This window comes from Manacus vitellinus, unplaced genomic scaffold (assembly GCF_001715985.3).
Source record: "Manacus vitellinus isolate BGI_N305 unplaced genomic scaffold, ASM171598v3 scaffold_4_pilon, whole genome shotgun sequence".
In the NCBI taxonomy this organism is placed as follows: Eukaryota; Metazoa; Chordata; class Aves; order Passeriformes; family Pipridae; genus Manacus; species Manacus vitellinus.
Genome location: NW_021940604.1, coordinates 40,038,495 through 40,051,893, shown reverse-complemented (window position 1 = coordinate 40,051,893; position 13,399 = coordinate 40,038,495).

Genomic DNA, 13,399 nt, shown 5'->3' with positions numbered 1-13,399 from the left:
AAGGAAGAATTTCAGAAAAATGGGACAGTAGAACTGAAAAGGTGATACTGATGAGTAAGATGCCAACAGTGCATAAACAAGGTAAGTAGTTATGGGACAAAGTTTATTACGTGAGATCAGAAAAATGTATAGCAATTCTGGAAAGAAATAATATACTCTTTCTTCAGAGGTTAGAAAGGATAAGAACCTTGAAACAAATGAGCAGAAAACAGCAGTTTCAACCTTTTAAGTGATAAAGCAGTCTGGACTTGGTATAAGAGACTGAAATGGTTTATGGTTTGAACATTGTTAAGATCACCAAAGCCCCCTCTCCACCCAAATATGACTCCCAGAATTCAGGGAATTGGACTGTGTGTTAAGCCTTCTGATGGAAACCTGAAAAAAGGTGATATTATTATCTAATCATCTCAGGTTTAAGGAGAAGTGAAGAAGGCTGGGAGGAGGCCATAGCTCACAGACTCGTTCACGTAATCTCCCCTTCCTGTGAGACACTGGAGGGTTAATGTTGATGGCTCAAACAATCAGAGGGGTGCTTTGCTAACAATGAACAAAGTAGCTGCTGAAGTGCTGAGGCTGTGCACACCCCCCACCTCAGGGTGTTAAACAAGACAAGAAAAGAGGCAAATCCTTACACAAATGACTCAGCTGTGATAACTCCCCTCTGGGGAAGCTCCAAGACTTCCACAAATAGCCTGAAGGTGTTAATCTCTGCTGATAGGCCATAATGGGCCATAATGGACTCATCTGCACTGGCATAATTGGCAGCTGTAATGTCTTTGAAGGCGTCAAAGACTCATGACTCTTACATCCCAGCCCAGAAGTTCCATGCTTTTACCAGCTTTTACACTCTAATTTCAGGCTTCAAGAGATTTTGCCTACACAAACTCTTGCAAAGCCTTTGACACCTTGAGTTGATATCCAGAGAAAAGACTACACACCTTTTCTCTAAGAGATTTCTTTTAACTTGGTGAGAAAATAGGCATTTTGGTAAAAATGGTTTTATAGAAATAACATGAAAACCAAGGAAAAGCATTTTACTACTACACCCAGTACAAAGAACTTAATTTACAGAAGCATTGTGCTTAATAGCAAGTGACTAGGCAAACACCAACCCAAACTTAGGTGAAATACAAACAATAGATGTTTAAGTTGCCCACAACAGGAAGAAAAGAGAGATTAGAAGAAATAATAAAGAGAGAAAGAGAGAAGAGAGAAACATAGCTACCACTCTGGAGGTCACACATTGAGAGGTCAGGAGGGCAGAGACCAAGGCAAGACTGAGACCACCTGTGTGTCTGTTTATAAGACTCTGGCTATTGTGGCCACTCCCTCTAGGCGGGACCTTTGGCTCACTGCTGCTCACTGTCCCCCTAGCCAACGTGAGGGGTATCATAGCCAACCAGAGGCTCTGGGGGGGTGGTGTTGTCACCAGGGACCACCAGGCACTGAAATTGCTACTACCAAATCTCATCACTGGATCCAATAAGTGGGGACTATTTATCTTTCTACTTTTATGCTTTCTTTCTTTTCCTTAGACATTTACTTGCATTTTACTTTTGTGCTTTTATATTGCTATATCACTATTGATAATAACAACCAACACAGCTACAGACCTGTTTTTCTTTGAAACCAAATTGTTCTAAAATAAACCATACAGATATATATTCATACACACCAATCATTCAGTGTCATTTCACTCTAATCCACTTTAAGAGATCTATTAACAAGAACCTGGATTACCCTCACTTTCTGGTGTGAGTCTTAACAGTCAGAAACCGGGATTTGCTGAAATTTCTTGAAAAGTGTGTTTCAGAAAAAGTTACATTGATACGTTCAGGAAGGAGGACTGTAGTGGAGGATGCTATTGCACTGAAAATTAAATATCAGAGAAATATGTACACAAATATCTTAAAAATGAAGGCAGAGGAATGGGAAGTATGCACTAGATAATGGCCTAACTCTAAGGGTGCACTGAAACTACTCATCATCATGTACAAGCTAAAGTAGTGTGTGTTTTTACAGACACAGGCAAGGTTACTGCTGCTGGAGAATAAAAGAAAGTAATGACACTGAGCAGCAATAATGAATGAAGGAATAGAAGAGACAGAATTTGACACTGTAAATACTACTTTGCAATAGCATTGGCTGTTGGAAACACTATTAGAAGGGAAAAATAAATGCAACATTCTAGAGACGTAGAGATGTCTCTACAGTTGTGACCTTCAAACTGTGTTGTTTGCCACTCAGTGCTATTTTGCTTTAAAAATTAATTGAAGGACTGGTCATTGTTTAATTTCAATATTTCTTTAATTTAATTGTTCTTGTCTCCAAAGTAATATTATTTTGGCATAATATCCATACAAGCACACCTATAAAAGCAAACATGCATATAAATGGCCTGTAATTTTCTTATGTTATTTGTATCATAACAGCCATTGTTAAGACTCCCCTTAACAGGGGTACCTGACTTGATTGGCCTGTTACATTTTTGAAGATTTTTTGACACTGTTTTACGAGTGTTTCAAAGCCACTAACTATTTCTGCTTTCAGCTTGAAAGAATTTCAAGTCTAGCTTGATACTATTGCTTCTTCTGTACTGCTTGTAAAACTTTTTAATTTTTTTTGTATGACTAAAATACTGAATGTGTGAGTAAAAAACTGTATGTGAGCAAGAGAGAAGTAGGTTAAAATAGGTGTATTTAGATAAATATAGATAGATAAATATAACACAGACCAATCATAAATTTTAAATTAAAAGTTTCTTTACCGAGGTATGATTATAGTTTTAGACATTACTACACAATGTAGTAATTTCAACAGAAATAGAATTAGGTGAAGTTACATTCTAGAGTTGCAGGTAGAATTTCTGAAAAAAACAGTATCAGGAGGATTAAAATAGCCAATAGTCTGACAGAAGATTCAACAGTAGTCTGATGGAGTATAGGGAAAAAAAATTAGAAAGGAACAGCTAAATCCCTTTTTTTTTTCTTGATATGGACAAGAAACATGAATTTGAATCTTTTATATCCAAAGTTAGTATTCCAAGAATTGGATATTTTGTGTTATTATCTAGTTTCCCCCGTAGAAACAAAGGCATTACAACTAATTCAAGAAGGAAAAAAATATTTCATGTCAGGGCATACAAAACATTTTGCACCATCTGTCAGATCCCACAGCTTGTTTATTACAGTTTTGTGGTTGTTGTTGACCGAAATCTACCTACCTGACTGGCATTTTTCCTTGTCTGAAATGAAGGTCCACTTCCTACTTGTATTAATTTACACTTACTCTTTCACGTACAAAGCAAAACAGTCTGTGAAAACGTTTTTATTATAAATTCAAATAAAATTAAACTCTGCCACTATTTACCAACCAAGGATGCTGGTAAGGCCTTTAGGCTGTCATTTTGGGTATTCAAGCATCAAAAAATGTGTTTTTTAGGAAACTCTCCTGTTGGTTTTGTAATCATGTTGGTTTCCCAAATGCTTATATGAGTGGGTAAACAGCTCAGCCTCTATCCAAAGATGAAAAGCCACCCATGACTCTCAAATAATGTAAATTTAATATTATTTAGGAGTTGATTTTTTTTTTTATTTGAGCAGAAAAACTAGGAGTTAGAATTCAAGTTATCTCAAATATGGCTTGGACATACTTTTAAATAGGCCTTCTATGGAAATGTTTCTCCAGAGATACTCACTGTGAGACACAAAGTCGAATCAGGGACTTTGTTCCACAGAGGGTACACCTACACCAGCAGAGTGTGCAGCCTGGCAAAAGTGGATCAGCAGAGTGGAAATAGTGGTACCAAGAACCATACGTGCTTTGAGGAGCTAACTTCTGATGAACCATGCTGTGTTCCCTTGCATACAACTCCAGGGACACACAACGTGTGGAAGATGTGTCACTGCTTTTTTTACTTCAGCTAAGCCTTTTAAAAAAATATTCGTCAATTTTTAATTGTGTACTCATATAAAGTATGACTGGGAAGAACCTCATAGGGTTATTTAGTCAAACAATTCTGCCCCAAGTCAGGATCAGTTGACATTTTAGCTCATGGCTTTATTTTTTTGCGTGTTTGTTTTTTCTTTTTTCCCCAGTAGACACAGAGAATTTATTACCTTTCAGGTTTTTGGCAGAATGATCAAAAAAGGGACCAGCACCAACTTTTTGCTAATGATCTTTTTAAATTACTAAAATTATTATGTTGCCACAAAAAATGAAAGATCATTTCTTCTTTGTGTCTTGCATCAACCCTTACATGTTCTGTGAAATTCTTTAGCAAGATGCTTAATTTAAATGAACAACCAAATAGTCCTGATTTATGTAAAATTTCTTCCCTGTTGTTTAGCATTACTTTTGTCCTTAATAATTTTTTGTTAATAATGGGTAATATTGCCATGAACTCACACAGTAAATGCTAAACGAGGTAAAGCTATTAATTTCTTTATCTCCTTGTCTGTTCCTTCCCCCCCCCCAATTTTGCATATCATGATTTATTATGAACAACAAAGCATTATATTTTGGCATATTTTTTCAAGTACTTAGGTGGATTATGGTATTATGTGATACCTTTGAACCATGTAGATTTTAGACCATCCTTTGTACAAAAACCACAAACCTACCTAATCACAGAGTATGTTTATGCACAAAACAACAAATGTATTTAGTTAACATTACTTCAGTATTTTTAAACTCAATAATTACTCAAGCATTGTATCTCAAAAGATGCATTTGTCCTGAACTTTCATAGACTGATTTACTATTTATTTCATAACACATCTCCTTTCTATAACTTTCTATAACTTGACACCAAATGATTTTTCTGGAGAAAGGAGTGACAATAAAAGTTAACACTTTATTGCATAATCTGAAATCTTAAATTACTTGTAGTAATTTAGATTATAATAAAACATTAAATAATAATTTCTAGGAAGCTGAACTGAAACTTTATTAATCAGTTCTCTACAGCCTGTTAAAATTTCTAGAGAGAACATTCAATGATGGCCTCTGTTAAGAACACTAGCACAGATGAGAGATCTTGTGCTGATTATAGCAACCTTTATGAAATTCATAGCCATTTTCAAGACTACGTACATAAAAATCTACAACTATATTGATACTTGTTATGTTCTTTTAAATGGATCAGTACAAATCTCAAACTGTTGGAACAGATTTCAGAAAGACAATAAAAAGTAATTTGCCTCTAGCAAAAATAAAGCACTTACTAAACAGTGCACACCGTGAGAGGATCTCAAAGTACTACATAAAAATTAAATAATTTTGCTATATACCAACACTTATAAATATTAATATATTTGCATAACATAAGGGGAATTTGAAGCAAATGCTGTAATGTGATTCATCTGCAGAATTCAGAAATTAAATCAGTGATCTCAGAGGATTCCAAGGTTCCATCTCGAACTGTTAGGTCATCCTCAAACCATAAATATTTCTGTTTCATATGCATCAAAATTATGTAACAATTAAAGTTCCAAACAAGTATTACATCTAACCAAAGTAAAGACAAGTTACGGGAAAGATTATTCTGTTCTTATAACTGTACATAATGCAAAAAAAAAATCTTAACCAGACTGTTATTTCCACTTTCATTAGGAAAAAACATTAATCCATTAATGGTTAGCACTGATAAGGATATTTCTCTCAGCATTTTTAGGGGTTATCTGGTGTCTTCTGTTAACATTGATTACTTAATGCGTATTTTGCTTGTACTAGCAAAAGGCTGAATGACCTAATGATAGTTATTTCACTGGATTTCTTTCCATGGTGTTGAAAAATGTAGAATTTGGGCAAATTGGTATTACTATGAACAGACTATTAACTGGATAAGTCTTGTTTACATAAACAGAAATTTTGCAAATAACTGTCTGTTCAATGAGCTGAAAAGTAGCACTAAGCTATAGAAGAAAACTTATGTGCTGACATTAGTAACTACAAGGAACTTGTCTTTGAATGTTTTCTTCATAGTATGTAACCTGAAAGAATCTTGGAAGTCTAGGGATTGATTCTGCTGAAATTCATTAAAACTCTAGCTTACAAAATTATTGAAATGAAAAAGAGTTAGTGCCACCAATTTTTTTTCTTCTTTCAGCTGATTGCAGGTCAATTGTTCACATTCAGGAAGAATCCCAAGCATTTTACTGTTTAATGTAGTTAGTATCTCCATAGAATATTCTAGGCTTTGCTTTCAACCTGAGAATTCCTGTGGCCACCTGTTCTTTTCTGGAAAAGTGTTCATCAATGGGAGGCATGTCTTGAGACTGTTGTGAACAATATAACCATCCCCTGAAACTAAAAAAAAACAAACCAGAAAATCCAGGCTAGTCACTCAGAAACTATTCAGTCAAAGAAGGCATTCTGGTCTCTAGTCCAGTTGCTGGCACCCAGGCACATGCACCTACCAACCTCACGTACTGCTGGCATTCAGACACCCTCAGACAGGGGCCCTTTGTATCTCTTCTCCTGCATCCCACAATGTGTTCCATGCACCAGCATTGACTCATTGCAATGGATGCCACATGTTGACTGATCACAATGAGTCAATGCTGGAGCACCTTTTGGACTGAGTGAGGTGAATGCCTGGGGGTATCGGACTCATTATGGGATGTAGGGGAAGAGCATTTGGGGATTGTTCAAGTCTCATTATCAGATGTTTAGGGAAGAATCAAAAGGGTTGAAGGGAATCTAGACAATCTAAGGAGGAGTAAGTTTGGGAAAACATAGGGATAAGGAGATAAAAAGGCCTGGTTGCACGTAAATAGCTTGCTGACCAGAATTCTTTGTCTGGCCATACCTTGCATTTGATCAGCACAATTTCTAACCATTTTTCTGGGTGAGGGACTCCCACTTCTGTGTGCATGCCTCTGTGAGCATGCCTGCTGGAACTCTGATCTGAGTGCCAACAACAGGTGCAGGACGACAGGTTGGAGGGTGCATGTGCCTGGGTGCCAGCAACTGGACTGGAGAGACCAGAGCAAGTGAAACCCAAGTGCCACCCCTGGGGTGAGACCAGGGTCAGAAGCCCATGTGTCCATGGTGCAGCACCTAGAATGACTCGATGTGGGAAGGTGTGTGATCATTAGTGAAGATCCAGCCAGATGAGCAAGCGAGCAGGTGACATAGTCACCTGGGATCTGGAGGAGAGAGGTGTCTCAAAGGGTGAGAACACAAGGAATGCTCATTTTGGGAAACCAGAGGAGTGCCAGCAGTTACTGGAGAGATTATCTGGAGTCTTTAGAGGCAAGACCTGCTGATGTGTGTGTCTGTAAGGATGAGAACCTGGGGAGCTTGACTACTGGGCACCAGGGGAGTTCCAGCCAGCTCTGAGTGTTCATGTGTGACTCTGTGCATGAGTGAGATGGTCTGCACCAGCAACTGGAAAGCAGATGCAGTGCCAGGGGATTCTATGTATGCCCAGGTGCTAGAAATACTGGGATCCAGGCACAGCTACTGGGCAAAAAAGGGTATCTGAGCCCAGCTTCTGAGGAAGATCCATGTTATGAGCATGTAGATAAATAATTATATATGTGTACATATATATATTCATTCTCACTAGCAAACCTCCACTCTGTTCAGCCAGAGATGGGGTCAGGATAAGGCTGTTGATGCTGCCTGTGTTTGTGGGAGTGCTCCGTGTGTCTGTGACCTGTGTTACAAACTGTGTGTGTCCATGTGGTGTATATATGTGCCCTGTGTCTGTGTGCCTGCTGGAACACAAGCTCAGCTTTGCTACTGGTTGCAGCTGGTGCATGGAGCTGTAAGAGCCTCAGCAGTCTCTCAGGCTGTAGCACTTAGCAGTAGAATATATTTTTTTGTAACAATAACCTTTTTTAGAAAGTGACCTTTTTTGGCATATTCTCCATAGTATCCTTTTCACTGTACTTAGTTTATTCAGTTCTTCCTTTTAGATCACGTTTTCTAGATCTCCAAACTGCATCTGGGATTGTGTTAAATCAAAATTCCTCTCTCTGGCAGACATACCTTTTAATGGCGACCTATCCAGACAGTACTCTAACTGTTGCCCCACTAATGAGTAAAGTAAATAGGCTGAACATATATTGCAGACTTACATTTTTGACTGTGCTTTCAATACGATGCTTGACTTTTTTCACAAAAGGATGATTTTACAGATTCAAGTTCAGTTTATGATCCCCTATAATCCCTGGAAAGGCAGGGAATTAATTTCTTCACAACCATTTGTTTTTCTTCTCACTTATGCTGTTAATTATATCTGTCTAAATGTAGTTCCTTACACTTGTCTCTGTTGAACTGCATCTGGTTTTTTTTTTCAGACCATTTCTTCAATTTGTCAAGATAATTTTGGATTCTCAACCTATCCTCCAGTATGCCTACAGTTCCTCCCAGCTATGTGTTGTCTGAAAATTTAATCATATGCTCTTGATTCCATCATCCCAGTTGCTAATGAAAAAAACGAATGAAGCTCTACTCTGTACATCTTTTCATTCTGGCAGTGAACCACAAATAATTCTCTGGGCACAGTTTTCAAAACACTGTTTAAGGCCTCTGTAGAAGAGTCAACAAAAATCTCTTTCTTTACCTGGATTATTAAAGAAAACCCAAAAAACAAACAACAGAAACAACAAAACCCCCCAAAAACACAAACCACCAACAGAAAAGGTTAAAAGCATACTAAATTCCCAGGGCACCTGATGATGTAAAAAAATTAGGTGAGTTGGGTCAGATTTCATTTTTTTTCAAACTCAAATAATTCATCTGTCCTTTACACTTCAGAAGCTTGACATGGTATATCAGTTCAGAATTTTTTCTTTGTCTGTAAAATTCTATATCACTTTACACAACTCTTCCCCAGAAATTCTATGACGGCTACTGCACTGTCTTTCCTTGCACTTCAGAGTAGGATATATGTAAAACATATATATATTTGCTTAATTTGTAAGGGTATATTAGCATACCTTCATATCTACATATAATTTTCCACAAGTTTTGAAGCTGCCTAAGCCCTCAATACAGAGAAAATAGACCCCCTGTTTGATTAAACTACACACACAAGTGTCTAGTATCATTTGAGGTCATTCAGGGTCTCCAAGACAGCCACTGGGGGTATAATAATAGGTCCGTGTGAGACCCACATCCTCATTACCTAACCTGAACATCACAAATGGTACTAGAGGACTAAATTTGAACAACTGAAATGCATTTTAGGTTCTACTGACTGCAGTGGGAATTTAGGACTAGTAACATCTGTTGCTATTTGAGATGTTGCAGGGTATTCTCACTCTGACTCAAGTCCCTGTTTCAAAAGGACACTTGGTGTGGGTATATGTGAGTATTTTAATCAAGCACCTGGCACACCTTCAAACATCTACATAAAAAATCTGAATTTAAGGGTTCTAATCTTAAATTGAATCCCACACGCAGTCATAGATATGCCTTGATATGTCCTTGATATGACAGTGAATTGCCCTGAGATGTTTTCAAAACCTTTGAGTTATGTAAACCATCACTAGTCTAAATTTCCTACTGTAGGCCTATGCCTTGACCTAGATTCAGTTCAAATGCATAGTCTTTGCTCAGACTAAGCACTAAGTACCTGCTGCTGCTAAGATACTTCTAGATGTGCTGACTGACTTCCAGCTGTTTCTCCAAGAGGACTTGGGTCATAACTACCAGGTTCATGAACATATTGCGGATATCCTAACAATTATCAAAAAAACCATTGTATTCTGTATTTGGGTAGAGGAACTGATTCTCTTATTCTGGCTTCACTGACATTGACTACTATAGTCAGTAGTTCAAGCTAAACTTTTTGGGAAAGCAAAAATTATGCATTAAATGTTTCATCCTCCTTGGTGTCATCTATTTATATTTCCCCCTCCCCAGTGAACAGTAGACCCACAATTTCATACTAATCTACTTACAAGGTTATGACTACCATTTTTGATGTCTCATACTACTTGCATCTTGTTTTCTGTCTTAGCCTTTCTAACCCAAATCCCTACATGCTTGTACTATGTCTTTATAAACCTCATGGATACTTGCAACTAATTTCTACTTCCTATAAGATTTCTTATGAGTTTAATGAAGAAATCATGACTTAGTCACATTGTTCTCTTACCTGTGCTTCCTTGCTTTCTTCCAGTTTGGAATAGTTAGTGCTTTTGCCCTTTGTTGTTCCTTAACTCTTTTTACCCTTAAAAATTCATTTATTGTAAAAATTCTATGTAACAGTTTCTTTTACAGATCTGTTAAACCATGCCTTTTTAAAACCATTTTTTTTCTCTAAACTAGGTGAAACTAAACCAAGGAATTTGAAGCAGTGTTAACAGTTTATTATATTATTAAATACTTTTCATTCACTTCATTCATTAACATTTTTCTAACACTTCCAGGGATGGTGACTCCAACACTTCTCTGGGCAAAGGGAAGCAATGTTCAAAATGTAGATAGGGGTTAAGAAATTAATTACAAGCTCTTCTAACAAGTAATACTCTGCAATGACTGAAAGCCAGAACTCCTTCAGTAAACAGGAAACAAATATTGTCTTGAATGATCGGTCTCATGACAACTCCTCTGTCTCAGTGTAAAGATAGATATAAAGGGCTGTGGTATCTTGTCACACTGATCAACAGCTATGTCACCAAAACATTTTTAAAGTGACTAAGGGGCACAAGTCCAAGCCTACTTTATTTGCCTAAATTCTATCAAAAAGTGAATTATCTTTACATGTTTCCTTCCAGTCATAGCTTCCTCTTCTAGGAAGCTAATCCAAAATCATCAGTCAAGGTGTGCTTCAATATGAAATTAATAAACCTTAATACCCCAGTTATATAGGTATCTACATGCACATTGTACCCAAGCTGTCACTATAGCCAACTGAGATATAGAGCTTAATTTATTCTCTACAGGTAGGTCTCTACTGTAACTATAGATACTATAGGGTGTGCTGCCTGGCATTCATCTATTATATCAGTAAGATCTTTTATCCATAACCTTTCATAGACACGTTTTCTTAACTGCCCACGTGCGCAGTTACTGGGATCCTTTTGATCATCTGAGGTGGCAATATTTAGGCAACTGAACTGATCTCCTACTGGCTGTAACTTGCATAAAGAACAGCTCAAGCAAGTGTATGAAATAAATGCAATTTTGGGGTCTAAAAGAACATTAGGATTTTTTCAGAAGACAGCTTACTCCCATTTCTCTAAAGTTTCAAATTCAAGAGACAAGCTATTAAATTTATTCTTTCTACAGAACTTTTAGAGCACTTTAGGTTTGATATAAGTTTAACTTTAGAAACAATAAGATTTCTCTTCCAGATATTTTTTAAACTCTATTGCTTTCCAAGACCTCTCAGCTCTTACGCTGAATTGATCTGTTCACTATAGCCCTCTTTCATATACAATGCTTTCCTATTATCTTCTTTTAAAATTAACTACTAAATAACAGAGCATCCTATAGTTTCCCATCAAGAAAATATGTCTCAATGACAAGTGGTCAAGCTGAATTAAACGTATTTCTAGACTCAATGAATTACAAGTATTTTGGGGTCACATTTTAAGAGGTTCTGTTATTGGCAGTTCATAGAAATGCATCAAATATCAATGAACACAAGTAACTTTAGCACTGGACAATAAAATGCATTATAGGAGTTGCAAATCTGTCCCCATGCACAGTGAAACATCTTCTTGATGCATTGGGAAGAATGAGCATTTATTTATCTGAGTGCATGTACGTGTTTATATTTAGTAATTAGCCAGGAAACATAAGCCATTAGTTCTTTTGCAAGGTTTGTTGTCTGGTTGCTCATAAAATCCAAACACTTTTATTTCTCATTCTTGCCACTGAAGAATCTCTGTTGGCTTATCAGCCAATATGACATTTTTGCCTTTTGAGGTTTTGTGCTCAGAATGGTTTGTATAATACGAGATGATATTCAGTTAAGGTATCCTGCATCAAGCCATGTGCTGCATATCCTTTCTTATATTTCTTCCAATTTCGTTTCACAACAGTGTTAACATTTCACTGCTTGTATGGGCCTTTTTTCTGAGTAAGTTGTACCACTTCTTCATTTGGGCACAAAGCACCTTCACTGACTTTCTATCATTTTTGTTGTTTCATCATCTACAGCAAGAATGCTCCATTAATCCATTTCTATAGGAGAAATCTCTAATCTCAAACTACGTGACAACTAGATAACATTGAAATGTTCACGAATAGTCCTGGAAATCTGTAAATTAGTGAGCCTTACTCAAATAAACCCACTTTAATTTTCTAGCTCCTATAATATTACTCCTATTATTAATAGGAATCCATATGAATGTAAGTTAAATTACTCTCTGACTAAATTTGTAACTCCCCCATTTTAAATTAATTTAGAAGATTTAAAATGCATCTTCATGGAAAGAATGCCTCCCAAATATATCTCATGAATACTTATTTTGAGTTTTGGTGCCACTCTTGCTTGAATCAAGGACATCTGATAGTGATGATGGATATTTTAATACAGTACCTATTTAGGAATATTTTAATTCTTATAAATAAATGTTTAAGCTTGGTTTGAATGCCTTTGACTGGTTGATGGAGCCAAGATGTAAAAATGATCCTTTGGGGGAAACTATGGTTTCCTGACAAGGAGAAACATAAATTTGTGCACCTAAACCAACAAAATTATATCTCCCTGTTCTCTTTTGCAAAGACAAGGCCTCAGCATCCTCTTCTCATCCCTCCGAGGCTGAACTTCCCTCCCTTAGCCTTTCTGCATCATCACCAGCTCTCTCACACACTAAAACACTGACAACCTTGATTTTTCTCCCTTTCATCTCCTGCCTACACTTCCACAAGTGAGAAGCATCACTCCCTTCACTTCGTACAGTTTACCTATCAGATTCTTTCCAGAAACACCTCAGGGCAAACACTAATCCCTGCTCTCTGAATAGTCCTGATACCTTACTGCAGCACATAGTCAGGTGACAGTAACTGAAAGGAAACTGAAAGTACCTGAGGTACAATTCAGGCACACAAATACAAGCTTCAATCTCTAGGGCCCCTTCAAAAACCCTAGGGTGTCTGAGGTATCTGCAAAGGACTTCATCATGTGAAGTGTGACCTGCAGGAGACATCTTTGAACAATGGGAGGCTAGGGGGAATTTTATGTGAAAAAAAATGCTCCTAAAAGTCTATATTTAAGCCACTAAATCTCCTGCTTTCCAAAATGTTTCTACCTGCACATCAAGTAATATCAGCCAGGCATATCTAAATTTTTACCTGCTTCCCTCAGAATATCCTCTGTGACTCTGCACTCCTCTCCAACCCCCTTGAGAATTGCTCACATTTGCAGTAGTAAGTAAAGCTTAGAAGAGGCTTTTACTTATTATTACTCAGTTTGTTGCAAGACAGAACA